General features: G+C 31.6%; 1 protein-coding gene across 1 annotated transcript in view; it reads right to left on the bottom strand.

The window, feature by feature from the left end:
- Positions 1 to 10,686: 10,686 nt before the first annotated feature.
- Positions 10,687 to 19,590, bottom strand: part of LOC132744755 (uncharacterized) — a 28,908-nt gene continuing 20,004 nt past the window's right edge. Inside the window, exon 6 of the mRNA XM_060733569.1 lies at positions 10,687 to 10,822. The gene's annotated coding sequence lies outside the window, so the exon portion shown is untranslated. The remainder of the gene's footprint in view (positions 10,823 to 19,590) is intronic.

Here is a 19,590-nt window from a genome sequence, read left to right as displayed (position 1 = left end):
GAGTGCTAATAGAGTGATTATCTCAAAACATTGTTCCGTTTTATTAATCAAAGTTACTTTCGTTGTGGAATACCACAAACAATATGTTTAATATGCACAGGTTATCCTGAATTAAATTTAGTGGAAAGCCACAATGTTATCTCTTGGAAATCCAAAATCTAACTTTAATTCAACACAGCATCTGTTAAATTCAGTATGCAATTTTCTTTTTATGAACTCACAAAAATTATATTTTCCTTAATACATTATAGAATCAACTTTAACAAGCTATACCTCAGCATGTAATAAGACATAATATTTATTAAGCTATTTTGTAATTTTAAAATACCAGTATAAAAACCAGACATTATAGTCTATAAGTATTAATATCACAAAGCAAATTATATTAACAAAGTACATGCTAATTTATAGAAAGTTTACAAGTTTCATCAACATCTAATGATTAGGTCTTTAAAAATATATATTTCATCTTTTCATGATTATACAATAATTCAACATCAATTCGTCAACGAATGCCTTATATAGACGATACTTCATAATACTTTCATCTTTTTTTCTACTCAACAATTATAAGTAGCATCACCCATCATCAAACATAATGCAATTATCAACACATGCAACTCTTTACCAGATACCGAAGTGGCACATAAAATCATGATGAAGAAAATCATTCCGACCAATGACACTAAAACACAAGCAAGCCACCACTTTAGACACCAACGCAACCAAATACATGTATCGAGCTCTACACACACCCATTCAGTAACTATAGATAAGACTTAAAATAAGAATTCACACACACTCAGTTCACTAACAGAAATTTACATACAAAATCTTATATATAGTGATGATGTCTAAAATAATCAGATGCAAAGTTAAAGCCATAAACTCAGAAATGACACGACAACCATATTTTCATAAGAAAATAAATCATATGTCCACATTATCAATAAAATAAAGCCCAATTTTAGGTAAACATACCATTAAGACAATACCGACATTAAGTATGTGAGAATTAAAAACATGTGAATTGATAAAACAAAATGTTCTGTAATTTATATTTCTTCTCCACTGCTTCAGTTCTTCATAACTTTCGTCTCCTGCATAATCAACAATTTTGACGTATACATATATTTCTGCAAACGTTAATGCAATTGAAAGTTCCTTATTTCGTCTTGTATGTTTTCTTTTTCTATCTCCTTTAACTTCTCATAATTTCTTTATTTCCAACGTTTCGTCTAATTGTCTTGTCTACGGGTTTTCTCATTTTTTTTTTCATTTAAATTTCTGCCAATGTCCCTGGTTGTTAAATTTCCTTAGAATCTCGATTATTTTGTCTATCACATCTTCACTCGCTTGGCTGCTGATTCGAGGTACCGAGATGCTCGCCTCTCTTCTTCACCATGTGTGGTGCGGGGTTTTAATCGGGATGGGGTAGGTAGGAGGTTGGAGGTACGTTTGGTTTCCGAGTCCATAATATTCTTTAACAAATAATTGTTTGCCGTATTTTCTCCGTAGTATAATAATATTCCGTTAACTTGAAATAGTCACTTATTTTAATTTGGTATTTATTAAAAAATTCTTTAGTTATTATAAACACACAACTTAGTAAGTCCTTTTTTTGTTTTTAATATAGTTTCCTTTTATTTTTATATTTACACCAACAGTTTTGACCGGTCAAAATAACAAATAATTATATATGTACATGTACATTAAAATGCACCGCAGAAAACTGCGGACTTAAACCGTCACATGTTAAGTGTCTGACTGCCTGAATCCCTCTATATAAAAAAGTTCTGTCTCTTTTATTAATACAAAGATAATTGCGACATAGGTTTCAATAATTAACCAATGTAAAAATGACCCTTAAACAGGAAAATATTAACCAATGAAAATACATTTTATCAAATATGAAATTATAGATTTGACCAATAAAAATGGTTCGATTTAGACTGATTAACACGCCAGATATCAAAAGTCAGCGGCCTGTTAATTCCTTTCTTTAAGTCAAACAGATAATCAGATAAGAAAACTTCAAATAAATGTCGTAGATAAAATTAATGATAATAGTCACGTTGTCATACATGTGACGTAAAGATAAACATAAATGTGTCAGACACGGAAATTGCAATAAACATGTCAGGGGTCTGGCTAATTGATAATCTACATATTTTGAATTTCAATAATTTAAAAACTTTTTATAACATAAACAAGAAAATATAATAATTTTACGAAAAGTATTTTGAAAGAATCAAATGAAAAAAATACAGCATAACATATATATTCCTTATTATTCGTACATAGTCTCATCTATACATATAAAACATAAATAGATATACAATGAGAACAATGTATACCTATAACATGTTTAAAAGTCAAGAGATAATAAGACACGTCAAGTCCAGATTCTTTCATTTTCAGCGACGTCTGATGGCGAGTCTTATTATATACCAACATGTTTTTATGTGCGTTAGTCCTTTAACAATGTACTGAACTAATTTAAACATTTCGGATGAAAATTGAAACAAAATGGATGAGATAAAAAAATATTTTCTTTAACATTGAAATTTGGAAATACTTTAAATAAATGATCACGCGATACTACAATTAATTTAGATGTGAACACGATAACCTATTGTTACACTAAAACATTTAAGCTATTTTGTTTGTATTATCGTCATACAGATCATTTTAAATAATATTTTCCTTGATTTTATCTCATGTTACGGTATGGTGAACAAACGATAAATAACAAGGAAAAAGACTATTTAGACCCATCTTCATAACAATAGAGACACCTGGCTATGTTTATTTTTTCGGATACACGGTAGTAAATTTATTTTTATATGAATCGTTTAAGCCAGTGTACAAGCTAGACTGTGCAATTTCTCTTACATTGTAATACATGTACTTGATTTTACTTAGATAAAGACAATTTTTAAGTAGTACAATCCCTGGTTATAGCACAAAGCTATTTTCGACCAAAGACCTGAACTCGGCGTATACTCAAAATAAGCCAAGGTACGCCCCAGGCTGGTCTGGATCCATGCTGGTCGCAAACCCACTATGTTGGTTTTGTCGTGACGCGGCTCATTTATAATCGTGTGTATAAGCACAATGATCAATGTTAAAGTGTCCAGTGCGTTCCTATACAATGATCATTTTTCAATAAATATGTTTTGGTGTGAGATTAATAATGGAATCGTGATGAATTTGATGGCATCCATCATGTCCTTTTCCAGGTTCTTTTGAGGTTAAATTTGGCGGTGACTCCCATACCAAACTTACAGAAGATGATTGATGACTTTAAAGTGAATCCACTTGATTCTGAAGCAGAAAGAAGGGTTCAGAAGGCTATAGACAGTTGGCAATTGTAAGAAAAGGGAGTAGAAGCTGATTTAAAACTGATAAAAGAGAAAACCAAAGATATAGGAATTTCCCAGACGGTGCAGATCACTTTCGTTAGGATTAATCATGCAATCCTTTCTACGGTCATTTGCACCGTACCTCTGCCCTGGTATGTACAGAAGTTTCAGTTCCATCCTTGCGAAAGTGAAGGCAGCTAGAACCGGTAAACTCCTTGGCAATCTGCCCAGGAATGATGTGATGGTTGAACTGTATTCTGGTAAATTCAATGTGGCTTACTTCCGTCTTCCGGAGTAAAAACAATCACCCTACCACTGATTCACAGTTTGCCGATTTACCAAAGGAAATGTGTTGCAAATCATTTGAAATACTGCAGTCCTATATTGGACAAAAAATAATTTCAAACATTTAATATTGGTTAACTATTACGTATCAAAAAAAATGAATTGGTCGCGCGGCCGCACCGCGTCTAACATATTAAATTTTGTAAATAGGTACTAATAAACTTTAGCCTATACTAAAATTTATTAGAACGTAAGTTTATGTATTTATAAAATAAAATTGGCCGCGCGGGCCTGACCAAATTATAAGTACATACATGTATCTACAAAATTAAATTGGTATTTACAAAATTAAATTCAATCTTATAAACATATCATAACCTATACTTCCCAAGTGTTTGTTTAAGAAATAACATCGGCCTGAGAGGTGTATATCGGCTATTTAACACCGGTTTGGAGTTTTGATGCGTAGGAATTGACCACGAAGGCCGTAGGCGCACAATTTTGTTATATGCTAAGATCTTGTACTTTGTTTAAAGAAATGATGTAGTACAAAACCAATAGCCAAACATTACGTTTTCAATTTGCTGAACAGGAAAAAAGCTCTGATAATATTCAAGACACACTTCTGTCATTTGGACATAAATATATGGAAAATAAGTGTAAACAGTGGAATGATAAATAACATTGTGTCAACACTGATGTATTAATTTATTATAGTAAATAATATTATCTTTAAACAATCATTATGCAAACATACAAAATCATATGTTTTTATACATAATAATTATGATGATTACAAAATACAGTAAATCTTGGATATATTATGTTCAGGAAAGAAATAATCTTTTTTTTTACTCCAGCAACAATACAACAATATTCAATAATTAATTTCCAACACGAGTCAACCACTCAAGAGGAAAATACCTTCTCTCAGCAGACAGTACACTTGTTAATTGTTTTTGTACAGTACAATTGTTTTAAAACTGTTATGAACAGTACAAATAACCTGTTTTGTACAATATTGTCCAAGAATCATTTTTGTTTCAAGTCTCAACGAAAACTTCTTAGTGATTTCAATCAATTGGAAAACAATGTTGTACTGGTAGACAACATACTCCATTTCAAACCATTTCTGTATGTTAAACGAACAAAATAAATATATTCCCTTCATATTCCCTTCATTAAACTGCCAAGTGGTTAAACAAGCTATGTCGGCTGGAGGTTGTTCTTATCATTATTAGCTAATGCAGCAATCTTGATTTGATTTTAATTATTTTTATACGATGCCCAATAATTATTCCTGATGAGTATAATTAAAACAAGAAGGGTTTTTGTCACCAAAACGTATGTCACCCAAACCTATGTTTAGTCACTCGTGTGAAGTTTCATTGAAATCCCACTAGTAGCTTGACCTGTGAAAGCCGGAAAAGTTTTTTTCTATTCAAAGCTCTGATGGCCATTTTAGTGCAGTGGAGCACATACTGTCGGTGATGTGCACAACTACGGATGGTACTGATCACTCCTTTAAAGTTTGGTTGAGATCCCACCAGTAGTTCGACCTGTGAAGGCCGGACAAGAATTTTCAATTTAGCTCTGGAAGCCATTGTGTGCAGCGAAGCGAATGTACAAGTGATGTGCATAACAAGGGATGGTACTAATATCACTCCTGTAAAGTTTGGTTGAAACCAACAAGTAGTCTGACCTGTGAAGGGCTGACAAGCTTAATGCGGACGGACAGACACACAGCGAAGGCAAAAACAATATGTCTTCCAAAATTTTTCGCAAACATAATTAATTTATGTATGACAAACAAATCTTTTTTTTCAGCATTTAAGGAGAATTATTACACATTTAAGGAGAATTATTACAGAAAAGTTTATATAACATACTTTTTTTCGTGGTAAAACGTACGGTCAAAATATAAAAATCGATTGAAACTTTAAATATATTTTATATAATGTTAAGCTGACCAAAACAACTCATTTCATACGGTCCATAGAAAGATTGTTCTTACTGAGTTCCATTAGGTTCTGCAAACTAAGTCTGAGCGCAGGTTAAGGTATAAAACGTTAAAACATCATAAAAGTAACTACAAATTTCAAATAGTCATTCTAGCATCAATTCTCCTTGTCATTTACATGAACTTTCAAGGTACAGTAAATAATATAGACAAATGCAAATCCTAAAGTAAATCATGTATACAAATCTTATTCATGTAGTAAAACTTTTACACACCTACAAATAATATAGATAGTCACGTAAACAAATACAAAACTGAGAGTAAATCATGTACATAAATATAAAAGTTTTATAGTAAAAAGTGTTTGTTTATTTGGGTTTTACGGCACACCAACTCAGTATATGTCCAGTCTTACTGGTAGAGGTCAGGATCCAGTCTTACTGGTAGAGGTCAGGATCTCAGGTGCCTTTCTGTTAATTGTATCAGGCACAAATAGACTCCTGAGTAGAATCACCGTAATTTCATAAGCTAGCTGGATAGCTGTCTTACATCTAAGAATTCAAAGTCCCTGTCTGATAGTAAATAATGTAGAAAATGTTAATCTAATAGTAAGCTATGTACACAAATACAAATCTTATAGAAAATCGAGCACACAAAAACAAATCTTCTGTAAAGCATGTGCACAATACAAATCTTATACAATGTAGTAGAAAATATGTACAAAAATAAAAATCTTAAAGAAAATAAAGCAAACAAATACAAATCTTCTATACATCATAATGTGCACAAATACAAATATTATACAATGAATTAGATAATATGTACACAAATAAAAATCTTAAAGAAAATAAAACAAACAAATACAAATCTTCTATAAATCATTATGTGCACAAATACAAATATTATACAATGAATTAGATAATATGTACACAAATAAAAATCTTAAAGAAAATAAAACAAACAAATACAAATCTTCTATAAATCATTATGTGCACAAATACAAATATTATACAATGAATTAGATAATATGTACACAAATAAAAATCTTAAAGAAAATAAAACAAACAAATACAAATCTTCTAAAAAATCATTATGTGCACAAATACAAATATTATACAATGAATTAGATAATATGTACACAAATAAAATCTTAAAGAAAATAAAACAAACAAATACAAATCTTCTATAAATCATTATGTGCACAAATACAAATATTATACAATGAATTAGATAATATGTACACAAATAAAAATCTTAAAGAAAATAAAACAAACAAATACAAATCTTCTATAAATCATTATGTGCACAAATACAAATATTATACAATGAATTAGATAATATGTACACAAATAAAAATCTTAAAGGAAATAAAGCAAACAAATACAAATCTTCTATAAATCATTATGTACACAACACAAATCTTATACAATGTAGTAGATAATATGTACACAAATAAAAATCTTATACAATATACTAAATAATATATACACAAGTAAAAATCTTAAAGGAAATAAAGCAAACAAATACAAATCTTCTATAAATCATTATGTACACAACACAAATCTTATACAATGTAGTAGATAATATGTACACAAATAAAAATCTTATACAATATACTAAATAATATATACACAAATAAAAATCTTAAAGAAAATAAAGCAAACAAATACAAATCTTCTATTAATCATTATGTACACAACACAAATCTTATACAATATACTAAATAATATGTACACAAGTAAAAATCTTAAAGGAAATAAAGCAAACAAATACAAATCTTCTATAAATCATTATGTACACAACACAAATCTTATACAATGTAGTAGATAATATGTACACAAATAAAAATCTTATACAATATACTAAATAATATATACACAAATAAAAATCTTAAAGAAAATAAAGCAAACAAATACAAATCTTCTATTAATCATTATGTACACAACACAAATCTTATACAATATAGTTAATAATATGTACACAAATACAAATCTAATTGAAAATTATATACACAAATACAAATCTTATATTTGTGTATGTTCACAAATACAAATCTTGCATGAAACTATGCCCACAAATATAAATCTTGTACATACATTCTACAAAAACATTAAAGGGACTCCACTGAGGTTTTTTGATATGATGGGACTGATTTGTTTCCATATAAATGTACCATTTGATGAAGGTTTAGACCTGTAATCTTTGTGAAAAATTTCAATCGCGCACTTCGTTTTTCCAGATAATTATTCACATAAATAAATGACTTAACATGAAAAGCGTTTAAACGCTTTTCACTCAAATCGGACTAAGAAAAATACGTGTTTCAATTATTACAAAATATATTTCTTAACTATCTTCGCATATATTTCTGTCTAAAGTGCCCCAGCTCATTTATGTAAGAAATTCAAATTTTATGTTTTAGGCTTTTAAACCTCAATGGAATTCCTTTAACAGAAAATTTCTTTTATTTTTAGTACAAAAATGGTTACTCATCAGACCAAATTTAATAATTTAACTTGACTTGTATTTTCTTGTTTAATACCTGCACATGCGATTAACATTATGCATACATTACTTAAAAAGTAGGAGTGTGGAAAATGGAAATTTCAAACTTTCAAGAGGAATAACTCTGACCAAAATCATCGAACCATGACCAAATACAAACCTGTTTATTCCTGTGATTATCTGTAAGTCAAATTTGAGTCGAATGAGACCAAGTGTTTGGGAGATAATGAACAGAAATTGCCAACTTCTTCTTTTTCCCCAAAAGTTCAAGGGGCATAACTCTGTATCAAAAACTATCAAACCATGACCAAATACGACATTGACCTGCGTATACCTATGACATATCAATATGTTAAATTTGGGTTCAATGTGTACAACAGTTTGGAAGATAATAAACTAGAACTGAAAATATCTTTATTCTTATTTTTTCACAGTTAAAGGGGCATATCTCTTCCAAAAATCAACAAGGCATGACGAAATTCAAACTTCACCTGAGAATTCTCTTAATGTATCCGTATGGAAAATTTTATTTGAATTTGTAAAACTGTTGGGAAGATAATGAAGGGAAATTAAAATAACTTATTTTTACAAAGTTCAAGACTGATAGATCTAACTCTGTCAAAAATCATCAAACCATGACATATTTCGAACTCAACCTGAGTATTTCTATGATATATCCATATGACAAATTTGAGTTAACTTTTTACAGTGTCAACAACAATTAGGGAGATAATCAAAACAATTTTCTTTTTTTTAAAATTAAATGGGGCATTACTCTGCCAAAAATAATTTAACCATAATAAGCAGAGTAACACTATATGCCCGGCCATTTTGTGGCGGGACATAAAAATCTATTTACAGCAACTCATAAACACGAGCCACTTCTGGGCAGGGACAACGCTCGACCTTTTGAAAGCAAACAAATAAACGGCTTAAACTAATCTCGAGTCTAAAGAAAAAAGTGTAGTTTTCCTTTTCATATTTTTATAGGTCTGTCTAGTTATGCTTAGTATGAACTTTTCCATTGATAAACGACAATGTTAAGAAAATATAATCAAAAGTCAATCATTCAATCAATCAATCATTTGACAGTCAATGTTACCTAAAGGTCAAGGCCATATGTAAATTATTTAACTTAATAATCTAAAAATCTGTGGATTCAAATTACATAGTACATTGTAACATAAAATTATAGCGAAAATCAGTTAGCCTTCAAGGCCAATGTTTTTAAAGAGCCAAGGTCAATTTGAGTTTGATATACATGAAAGGTCTTATCCTAAAGAATGTTTTGTTATAATATGAAGTCAATCCATTCAATATTAACAAAGTTGCAGTCAGTTACAGCAATAAATAATTAATTTGACCTTCAAAGTCTAGGTCATAATTCATGAGTGAAGATCAAAGTATGTCTGGTTAACTTAAAGGGCTATCTTAAAAGATTATTATGTTCAAGTTTGAAGTTATAGCCACCAGCTTATAGCAAGAAACAAGCATTTTTTTTACATTTGACATTGAAGGTCAAGGTCATTTATGAACAAAGGTCAAGGTAAGTCTAGTCTACTGAAAGGTCTTGTATCAAGAGGTGTTGTGGCCAAGTATGAAGACAATACACTAAGAAATTTAAAAGTTCTGATCAAGGTACAAGTTTGCGGACGGCAACGCCAATATGACTGTAACAATACCTTTTTTTTTAAAAAAAAAATGTTGAGTTAAAACATATAAGAAAACAATACTTGTGTAACTTTGAATAGAAACACAACTTGATAAGCTGTTGTATAATACTAGTCACAGATCTATATTAAAAATTTCAACATATGAATGAAAATAAATCTTAATTCATTTTGTCTTAAAAAATTATATACATCTATAAGTGATTTTTTTCATTAACAAATGATAAGCATTTACTATGATTTCAAAGATAACGCAAAAATATAATTTATCATATTTAAGTGGACATTCATGTACATTTTCTAATTGACAGTGACATAATTTTTTCATTGTCAATTTAAGCTGAAGTGACCGTATTTAAATAAAACTCACTCACTAACCTACTACATACACTAATGGTTGGACATAATGTTTCTTCTTGAAAGTTTTTTTGTACAAATATTGACTAGCAGTTCTATATTACAGCAATGTATATTTACATATTATACATGAATATAAATAATGCACATACTATACAGTAAAAATTCTAAACAAATATCTATGTATACATTCACTAAATAAATTTCCTGAGAGTTAATATAACGCAATATTGCACGAGTAAGCTTATTCATGCCTTGAATTGTATGAGCTGTATTATCCATGTTTTAAACAATACAATGACTGCAACTCTCTGGCAATAACTAAGTGACAGGTACTCATTTGAGTCTTGAGTTTTAAAGAGAAATGTTAATATCAACTATTATATATTTTTACCAGTATCTTCAACCAGTTGTTGGACGTCATTACACTAGGTGACTTCAGTATTTGCACACATGCAAAATTTCTCCATACATGTACTGTTCATGAATCCGATTTGACACATTATGTTGGTTTAGGACCCATTTTGTATTCTATGATTTTGTTCATATCATAAACACATGTATTCTATGATTTTGTTCATATCATAAACACAGAAAATTTCACATGAATGTCAGTTCTTCGAATAATAGAAGTCGTTTGTGAATCTGTCCATTTCTTGGAAGAAGGAATACACATAATGCTGAAAATACAAACCAAACAAAGATTTAAAATAACAATCTTACAATAACAAATGTAAGAAGCATCTTGAGCTAACATACTTATTACCAGGTATCTCACATATATTTAAAAAATTGTATGACATTATATTATGCTCTAAAACATGTTTATATCCTGTGAATTTAGTAAAAATTTCATAGCTTATTTTTGTGCATTATATTTACTGTAATGTCACATTGAAAGAACAGAGTTTCTTTTTTTTCATTACCATGTAAGCATGTTTATACAATAAAGAAAAAAGAACCCCTAAAGAAATCCAAACACGGCATAATTGAAAATATTGCAGGCTCGGTTTGATTGAGTCTGTTTATGGACGGTACTGTTAAGTGCAAACTACCGTTCACGCCCCCCTAGCACCGGCTAAAGCATTATTCAACATTTAACATAAACTGGTACAATTTTGAATTTGTGATATCAAAATTCACATCATTCAATACAGCAGTTTTCTTGGAAGAATTGTGACAGGTTTTGAAAAGTCCAAATTTTACATTAGCCACAAACTATGAAAAACAAGAGGGCTATCCCGGTGACCCTTATATCGCTCGCATGAATATAAATACACTTAATGACAAGGAACAAGTAGTATTATGAAATGAAGCAAATATATTAAATCTAAATCTGAAAGTGATATCACAAAGTTTATATTTATATCTGAAGTACATCTGTAAAAACATCACTGGTTGCTACTTATAATTAAGGGACAACAATAGTTACAAAAGAAGTCACATGTGGCTATTTCCGGTTTTTCGTAGCGTAACATTTAGCCACACATTTTCCATTCATTGCTAGGTCAACTGCTCACAAACAGTATCACAAACATAAGCACGTGTTCTTTTGTGCAAACCAGGTCAACCAGTGACTATGTATTATCTCAGTGTAGCGATTGGATAACAAGTTAGCCAAGTTACATAAAACTGTAAACACTGGAAAGGTCTGTTAAGGGACAACAATAGTTACAAAAGAAGTCACAGGTTGCTATTATACAAAAATCAATAGTTTCCTTGCTATGAAATTCAATGGTAGATTCACTGGTTGCTATGGAAAGTTATTGTTAGCTATAGAAGTCATGGATCCAAGATTGCTACGTAACATGCAACGTAATGCATAACGTCGTGTCTGATAATGCAAGGCACCCCCGAAGACATCTCGTGTTGTCCCCTCCCGGCCAGGTAGTGAACCGGACTGAGCACATAGAATGTCCCCGACTGCAATTCAGCCTAAAACATATTTATTCTCAATCTAGTTATACGTGAGTATGAATATTAACTTTATTTGAAAGAAAATTACTAAAAAAGCTAAAATAGTCTTTTTCTATGAGTTGAAAAATAAAGGAATTATAAAGATACCTTCCATTTATCACAATATTAATGAGATAAATTGTAAATTACACTTTTTAACTGCTTTATATTGATTAGTTTAGGTGTAAAATATTGTATTTCTATCATCCGTAATATTAAGATATGTAAAACTTGATGTAGAGCTTAAATCTTTAATTATTAAGTCGTGTGTCATGAATTCGCAGGTTTGAGAACATCCAGTTACCTCCCTTGGACTGGAGATTTCCAAAATAAGTGCATATTATGAATTTTAGTGATTTTGCTTAATTTCATAGGTCATTAAAGGAAAAATGCTACCATTTGATTATTATTTAATGAAAGAACAGGGGATTTTATTTATTGTGTTGCAAAATAAGAGCTGTTAATAGATATGATATTAGAACTATTAAGGTTGAATTTCTTTTATCTTGCTGTTGCTTTTTAAATGCATATATTAATTGTTGTACCTGATTTTGCCTTCAGGATTCATAGGGAAAGTAATATGGCTCTTTTGTTATATTGTGAAATTTGATATGTTTTTTTTAAATTTATCCTTCATGTCAAGTACTAGGGATAGATGTTAACTATTAGAACTTTTTTAAATATATTGAGTGATAAAGTTGAATTTGATTTAATACAAATATCTCAATCCTGTGGTATTTTAGTTTCTTATTAGTTTGTGCAGGAAAAATGCCACATCTTCTTTAATATTTGGTGGAATTTGTTCATATGTTTCCAAAACAATAAAGATAGCTGATATTTTAAATTTAGTGAGCTATGGAGTAGGTTAAATTGAACAAGATATGTTTGTAAAACATGTATGCCCCCTATCGACAGTCCATTAGTCATGTGATCAGGTTATTTATTATTACTGACTTTTGACCTAGTGACAAAAAATCAATTAGGGTTACAGTGTCTATTCTAGGTTGGGGGATGGGGGATTCACCCATATTTTTGAGAATTCCCCACTATTTTTTCAGAGGCAGGGGGAAATTTTAAATAGATAAAGAAGGAAAGAGGTCAACAAATGTAATGAATTCTAACTTTTCGATAAAAATCCCCCCTGTTTTTCGAATCCTAGAAAAGACACTGGGGTTATCTACTGGTCATGAATACTTAATAGGTCATTGTGATTGCAAAGGTTGTGTGCAGCAATATATATATGACAAAAAATTTTACCAAATAACATATGTATAAATTTTATAAATCATGTAGGCCTTATTAATGACAGCCAAGTTGTTATATTACATAAGACCTTGAAATGTGTATACCAAAAGCATCTTTAGTTTAATAAAAACTAGAACTATCACTAAATGTGATTAATACGCCCACAAGACTGCTTCGGAAATGAGGATGTTATAGTAACAGAATACCTTGTAAAAGAATTGAAATATAGGGTTATGGGCAATTAAAGATAGTTGTGGTTCTTATATGTTGCATTTCCTTTCAATGTGGTTGGCCATTGATGAAGTTTAATTGAATTACTCTGTAATAAGTCCAGAAAGACAAAGAAAAGGAACAAAGGACAATAACTCTATAAATACTGAAGATAGAGTTCTAGTTCTTGTGCACTGCACTTCCTCTTATTGTGCTTGACCATTGTATGAAGTTGTTTTGAATTCCAACCAGTACGTTTTGAGTTATGCTCCTGACAAGGAAAAGTATCAAAGGGCAGTAAGTCTGTATTTTGTCAAAATGGAGTTTTGGCTCTTGTGCACTGCACTTCCTTTTAATGTCCTTGACAAATGTATGAATATGTTTTGTATTCCAAACAGTAGATTTCAAATAACCTGTACGAAAAAGTCTGGGCAGAATGCAGACAGAATCTGTACAGACTTTATTTAGAAAACTCTGTACAGAGTCTGTACAGAAAAAAATCTGGTCAAATGAAACAAAGTTGAACCAGAATTCTATTAATAGATTTTAGCAATAAGGATAAAGAACGAAATCTGTACAGATTTTTTCTGAAATATTTAAATTAAGCCGATTATTTTCTGGGCAGAAAAAAATCTGGGCAGAAAAAAAAAATCTGGGCAGAAAAAAAATCTGGGCAGAAAAAAATCTGGGCTTCTTCATATTCTGTACAAAATTAACCCTGTCCATAGGAAATATCTGAAAGGGAATTCTGCACAGAAAAAATTCTGTACAGAAAATATTCTGTACAGATTTTCATTTTTTTGGCTAAAAATAAAATCAATTTTCCTTTTGAACATTTCTTATTTATTAATTTTAATTAACAATTTTTATTCATTTCTTTCCTGAGAGGTCTATCCAATGAGTAATAGCCTTGTTGAGGGCGCTGTCATCATAGGGATTTGGCTTGTGTCTGTCTTTGCACCACACACACATCCTGATGTAATATAGAGTAAAAAAAAAATTTGAATTATGTTCATTCTATTATTAAATGATATGCAAAAATTGTAAAATATTTCAATGTGTATATAAAACAGTTAAAATTGTATACCTATATACCTTAAGTTTTTTTGCACCAAGTAACATCAAAGTCACTGACTAATAAAACTGTTTACATATATCATCCCTGACCAAAGCTTGTGTTACAAATCTACACAGTTATGTAAATCGCAACATAACCTAAAATAGGAGAGATTTACAAGTGGCCAATATTCTAAAAATAGAATTGCTGATAAGTACTGACCATAGCAACCATTGCTGGTCATACATTCTACATAATTTCCTGGAAGTTTTGAATTGATTAATTCAAACTAAATGGATTGAATTATAGAATAGCAAAACCAAAAGCTAAACTAGTTATTGCATAATAGAGCAAGAAATTAAAAAAAAAAAGATCTTGAGCTATCAACTGATCAAAAAGCAATTTATGAACTAATAATTTCACTGGCCCAGCTTTGACCTCTGAGTGCATTAATTTTATACTCATTAGACCATAGTGGTCTGTCTCAAATCAGAGTAAATTTAACTAATATAGATAATTCATAGACTATTAAAAGATGTATAAATATTTTCTTTTTATCTATAGCGGAGGTATAACCAAATAATTCAAAGAAAAATTAAAAGAAAACATTGCAAAATCTTACCTCTGGTTTTGATTATAATTCCATCATAATTCCTCTTTGGCCCTTAAATCTGAGAATTTCAAGTCTCTACATGATTGCTCTTCACAACAACTAACTAATGTTTACTTATCATTAGAAAAATAAACTAAACAAAACATATTCATCTTTTGCTAATGTTTTAATCTTTGCCAATGTGAAGACACTTTGTGTAATAAAACCTCGTGTGGCAGTCTGAGAGATTTGAATTGACCAACAGGGGTTACATGGGGGTTACACCTGATATTACAGAATATCTATCTACTATTCTGAGATTAACTCAGAGTGAAATTCTGGCTAGAAAAGTAAATTCTGTCGCAAGATTTATCTAAGTGTTAAAATTCTGTGTGTCTATGTAAATTCTGCCTCAATTTTTTTTCTAAGTATTGAAATTCTGTCTTGTGAAAATAACAAAGAGCAAAATATCTGTGTGAAAATTTTTCTGTACAGAAAATTTTTTGATTCTGTTTTATTCTGCACAGAAAATCATCTATTTCTTAGGCAGATTCTGAGTCCAATTCTGTGTCGGTGTCAACTCTGTACAGAAAAATGAAAATCTGCCTCTATAACAACCAGAGTTGGTACAGAGTCTGTACAGAATTGGCTCAGAATTTTCGTACAGGAATGCTCTGGACAAGGAAAAGTAACAAAGGGCAATAACTCTGTAATTAGTCAAGATGGAGTTATGGTTCTTGTGCACTGCACTTTCTCTCAATGTGCTTGACCATTGTATGAAGTTATATTGAATTCCAACCATTTATCTTCAACTTATGCTCCGGACAAAAAAAAAATCAATGGAAAAGTAACAAAGGGCAATAACTCTGTAATTACTTTAGATAGAGTTATGGTTCTTGTGCACTGCACTTCCCCTTATTGTGTTTGACAATTGTATGAAGTTGTTTTGAATTCCAACCAGTAGTTTTCAAGTTATGCCCCGGACAAGGAAAAGTAACAAAGGGCAATAACTCTGTAATTAGTCAAGATAGAGTTATGGATCTTGTGCACTGCACTTCCTCTCTATGTGCTTGACCATTTTATGTAGTTATATTGAATTCAAACTATTAGTCTTCAAGTTATGGTCCGGACAAAAAAAGCAATCGAAAAGCAACAATGGGCAATAACTCTGTAATTACTTTAGATACAGTTATGGTTCTTGTACACAACACTTTCCCTTATTGTGTTTGACAATTGTATGAAGTTGTTTAGAATTCCAACCAGTAGTTTTCAAGTTATGCCCCGGACAAGGAAAAGTAACAAAGGGCAATAACTGTAATTAGTCAAGATAGAGTTATGGTTCCTGTGCACTGCAATTCCTCTAAATGTGATTGACCATTGTATGTAGTTATATTGAATTCCAACCATTAGTCTTCAAGTTATGCTCCGGACAAGGAAAATGCAACGGACGTCTGGACCGACCGACCGCCCGACCAACAAACTGACCGACCACCGGGTGACACCTATATACCCCCCAAACTTCGTTTTTTTGGAGTATAAAAATCAACCTAGGCAACTTAAGTTGTTAAGTTTTTGGTCAACAACTGTCTTTATAAACACGGTCAATATCATAAGACATTGACCTTTGACCCTTCAATAAATAGGGGTTATCTACTGGCAAAGACCAATGAATCTGTGAAGCTTGAAGGTAAAGGGACCATGAGTTGTTGGGATATTGATCAGAAAGATTTTTACATATAAGGTCAATATGATCTTAACCTTTGACCCCTTAACCCCAAAAATCCAAAAAGTCATGTTCTGGCCAAGACCAATGCAACTTCAAATTTTGAGGGCAAACAGCTAATAGTTTGTCAATTCATTGATCGGAAAAAGTTTTTGACTACAAGGTCAATCTGACTTTGACATTTGACCCCCTTGACTTCAAAATCGATATGAGTCATCTACTGGTCAAGTATGATGCACCTAAGTAGTTTGAACGCCAATAGCATATGGTTTGTCAAGTTATTGATTGGAATCCGTTTTTACCTACAAGGTCAGTGTAACTTTGACCCCTTGACCCCAAAATCAAAAGGGGTCATCTGCTGGTCACAAACAATCACCATACCACGTTTCAAGTTCCTAGGACTAAGCGTTTTTAAGTTATTGATCAGAAACCGTTTTTACCTACAAGGTCAATGTGACCTTGACCTTTGAACAATTGACCCCAAAATCAAAATGGGTTATTTACCTGTCATTAACAATCACCATAATAAGTTTGACATTCCTAGGCCTTAGCGTTCGTTAGTTATTCATTGGAAACAGTTTTTACCTAAAAGGTCAGTATGACCTTGACCTTTGACCCCTTGACCCCAAAATTAAAAGGGGTCATCTGTTGGTCGTGATCAATTACTACACCAAGTTTGAAGTTCCTAGGCCTAAGCGTTCGTTAGTTATTCATCGGAAACCGTTTTTACCTACAAGGTCGATGTGACCTTGACCTTTGCCCTCATGACCCCAAAAATACTAGGGGTCATTTTCTGGTCATGGACACTCACCATACTAAGTATGAAGTTCCTAAGCCTAAGCATTCTCTAAGTATCACTCGGAAACCATTTGGACTACCAAAAAACAGAGAACCCTTTAAATACCATACCCCAGGTCTACTGTGAGTGAGCTTAAACATTTTCCCTCATCATTGCATTGACATAACCCGGGGACACTTTATTGAAATTTGTACTATTCATTGGAACACTTAAGTGACAAAGTGAATTGACTTAGAGTATCGTCATAGCTTCATTTTGGACCCTAAAAGTAACAGGGTGAAAATATGCTGCCTGACTGGAGCTCAAACCTGACATGCATTGAATACCACAGCTCTACCAACTGAGATATAAGGTTTGTTATAGAAGTTTACACTGTGAAATCCCTGCCATATTGAATTTTTTTCACAATTCGTTTCATGAATAACAGAGTATACTTCCTATAAGCTCTATATTTCACATTTTGCACCAAATATCACAGGGTAAGAAAAATATGCCGCTTGACAGGAATCGAACCTGGGATCCTCAGAATATTATACATCTGTTTGACTGGAATCAAACCTGGGTTCCTCAGAATATTATACATACATGTATATGTGGGCTGTATTGACTGAGATACAATGTATCTAGCTGGCATGTCATTAATCTATTATTTACATAAAGCATGGGCATAAATATCAAAGAAACATTTGAATTGATAATGACCCATTATTAAAAGTAAATCATATCAGAAGAAAATGATATAGATCTAATGCATTTAAACATTTGATTAATTTTTGACCCATAATTATCACCACTACCTTCTAATTGGCCTGATCAAACTGAGTCTGCAGCATTGCATAACAAGAGGGCCATGATGGCCCTGAGGTTGCTCACCTGTATATAGGCCCCCCAACCCCCACCCCCACCCAACGTTGCAGGGCCAATTTAACCCAAGGGCTTTTATTTGCACAAACTTGGTAGACACCCATAAGAAGATGTTTCATGCTAAACATCTAAGCTCTAGCTCATTGGGCTTTTTAAAAGAAGATTTTTTTAAAGTTTTTACTATACACATATAGTTAAAAAAAATGGCACTCCTGGGGCCGGGCCAGTTTTGACCCCAGGGCTTTTATTTGAACAAACTTTGTAGACACTTACTTGAAGATGTTTCATGCTTAATATCTAAACTCTAGCTATTTGTGTTTTTTCAAAGAAGATTTTAAGTTGTTGCTATACACATATAAAGAAAATCAATGACCCCCGGGGCGGGGCCAGTTTTGACCCCAGGGCTTTTATTTGAACAAACTTGGTAGACACCTATTAGATCATGTTTCATGCTAAATATCTTAGCCATAGCTCTTTGAGTTCTTTAAAAGAAGATTTTTAAGTTTTTACTATATGCATATAGGAAAAATCAATGACCCCCTGGGGCTGGGCCAATTTTGACCCCAGGGCTTTTATTTGAACAAACTTGGTAGACACTTATTAGAACATGTTTCATGCTACATATCTTAGCTCTAACTCTTTTGGTTCTTTAAAAGAAGATTTTTTTTAGTTTTTACTATATGCATATAGGGAAAATCAATGACCCCCTGGGGCGGGGCCAATTTTGACCTCAGGGCTTTTATTTGAACAAACTTGGTAGACACTTATTAGAACATGTTTGATGCTCAATATCTTAGCCATAGCTCTTTGAGTTCTTTAAAAGAAGATTTTTTAAGTTTTTATTATATGCAAATAGGGAAAATCAATGACCCCCCCGGGGCGGGGCCAATTTTGACCCCAGGGCTTTTATTTGAACAATCTTGGTAGAGACCCATTAGAACATGTTTCATGCTAAATATCTTTAGCTCTAGCTCTTTGGGTTCTTTAAAAGAAGATATTTAA

This window comes from Ruditapes philippinarum, unplaced genomic scaffold (assembly GCF_026571515.1).
Source record: "Ruditapes philippinarum isolate M1 unplaced genomic scaffold, ASM2657151v2 ctg4016_1_1_1_1, whole genome shotgun sequence".
In the NCBI taxonomy this organism is placed as follows: Eukaryota; Metazoa; Mollusca; class Bivalvia; order Venerida; family Veneridae; genus Ruditapes; species Ruditapes philippinarum.
Note: the sequence above shows the minus strand (reverse complement) of the source record. Positions and strands in the feature narration are given on the sequence as shown.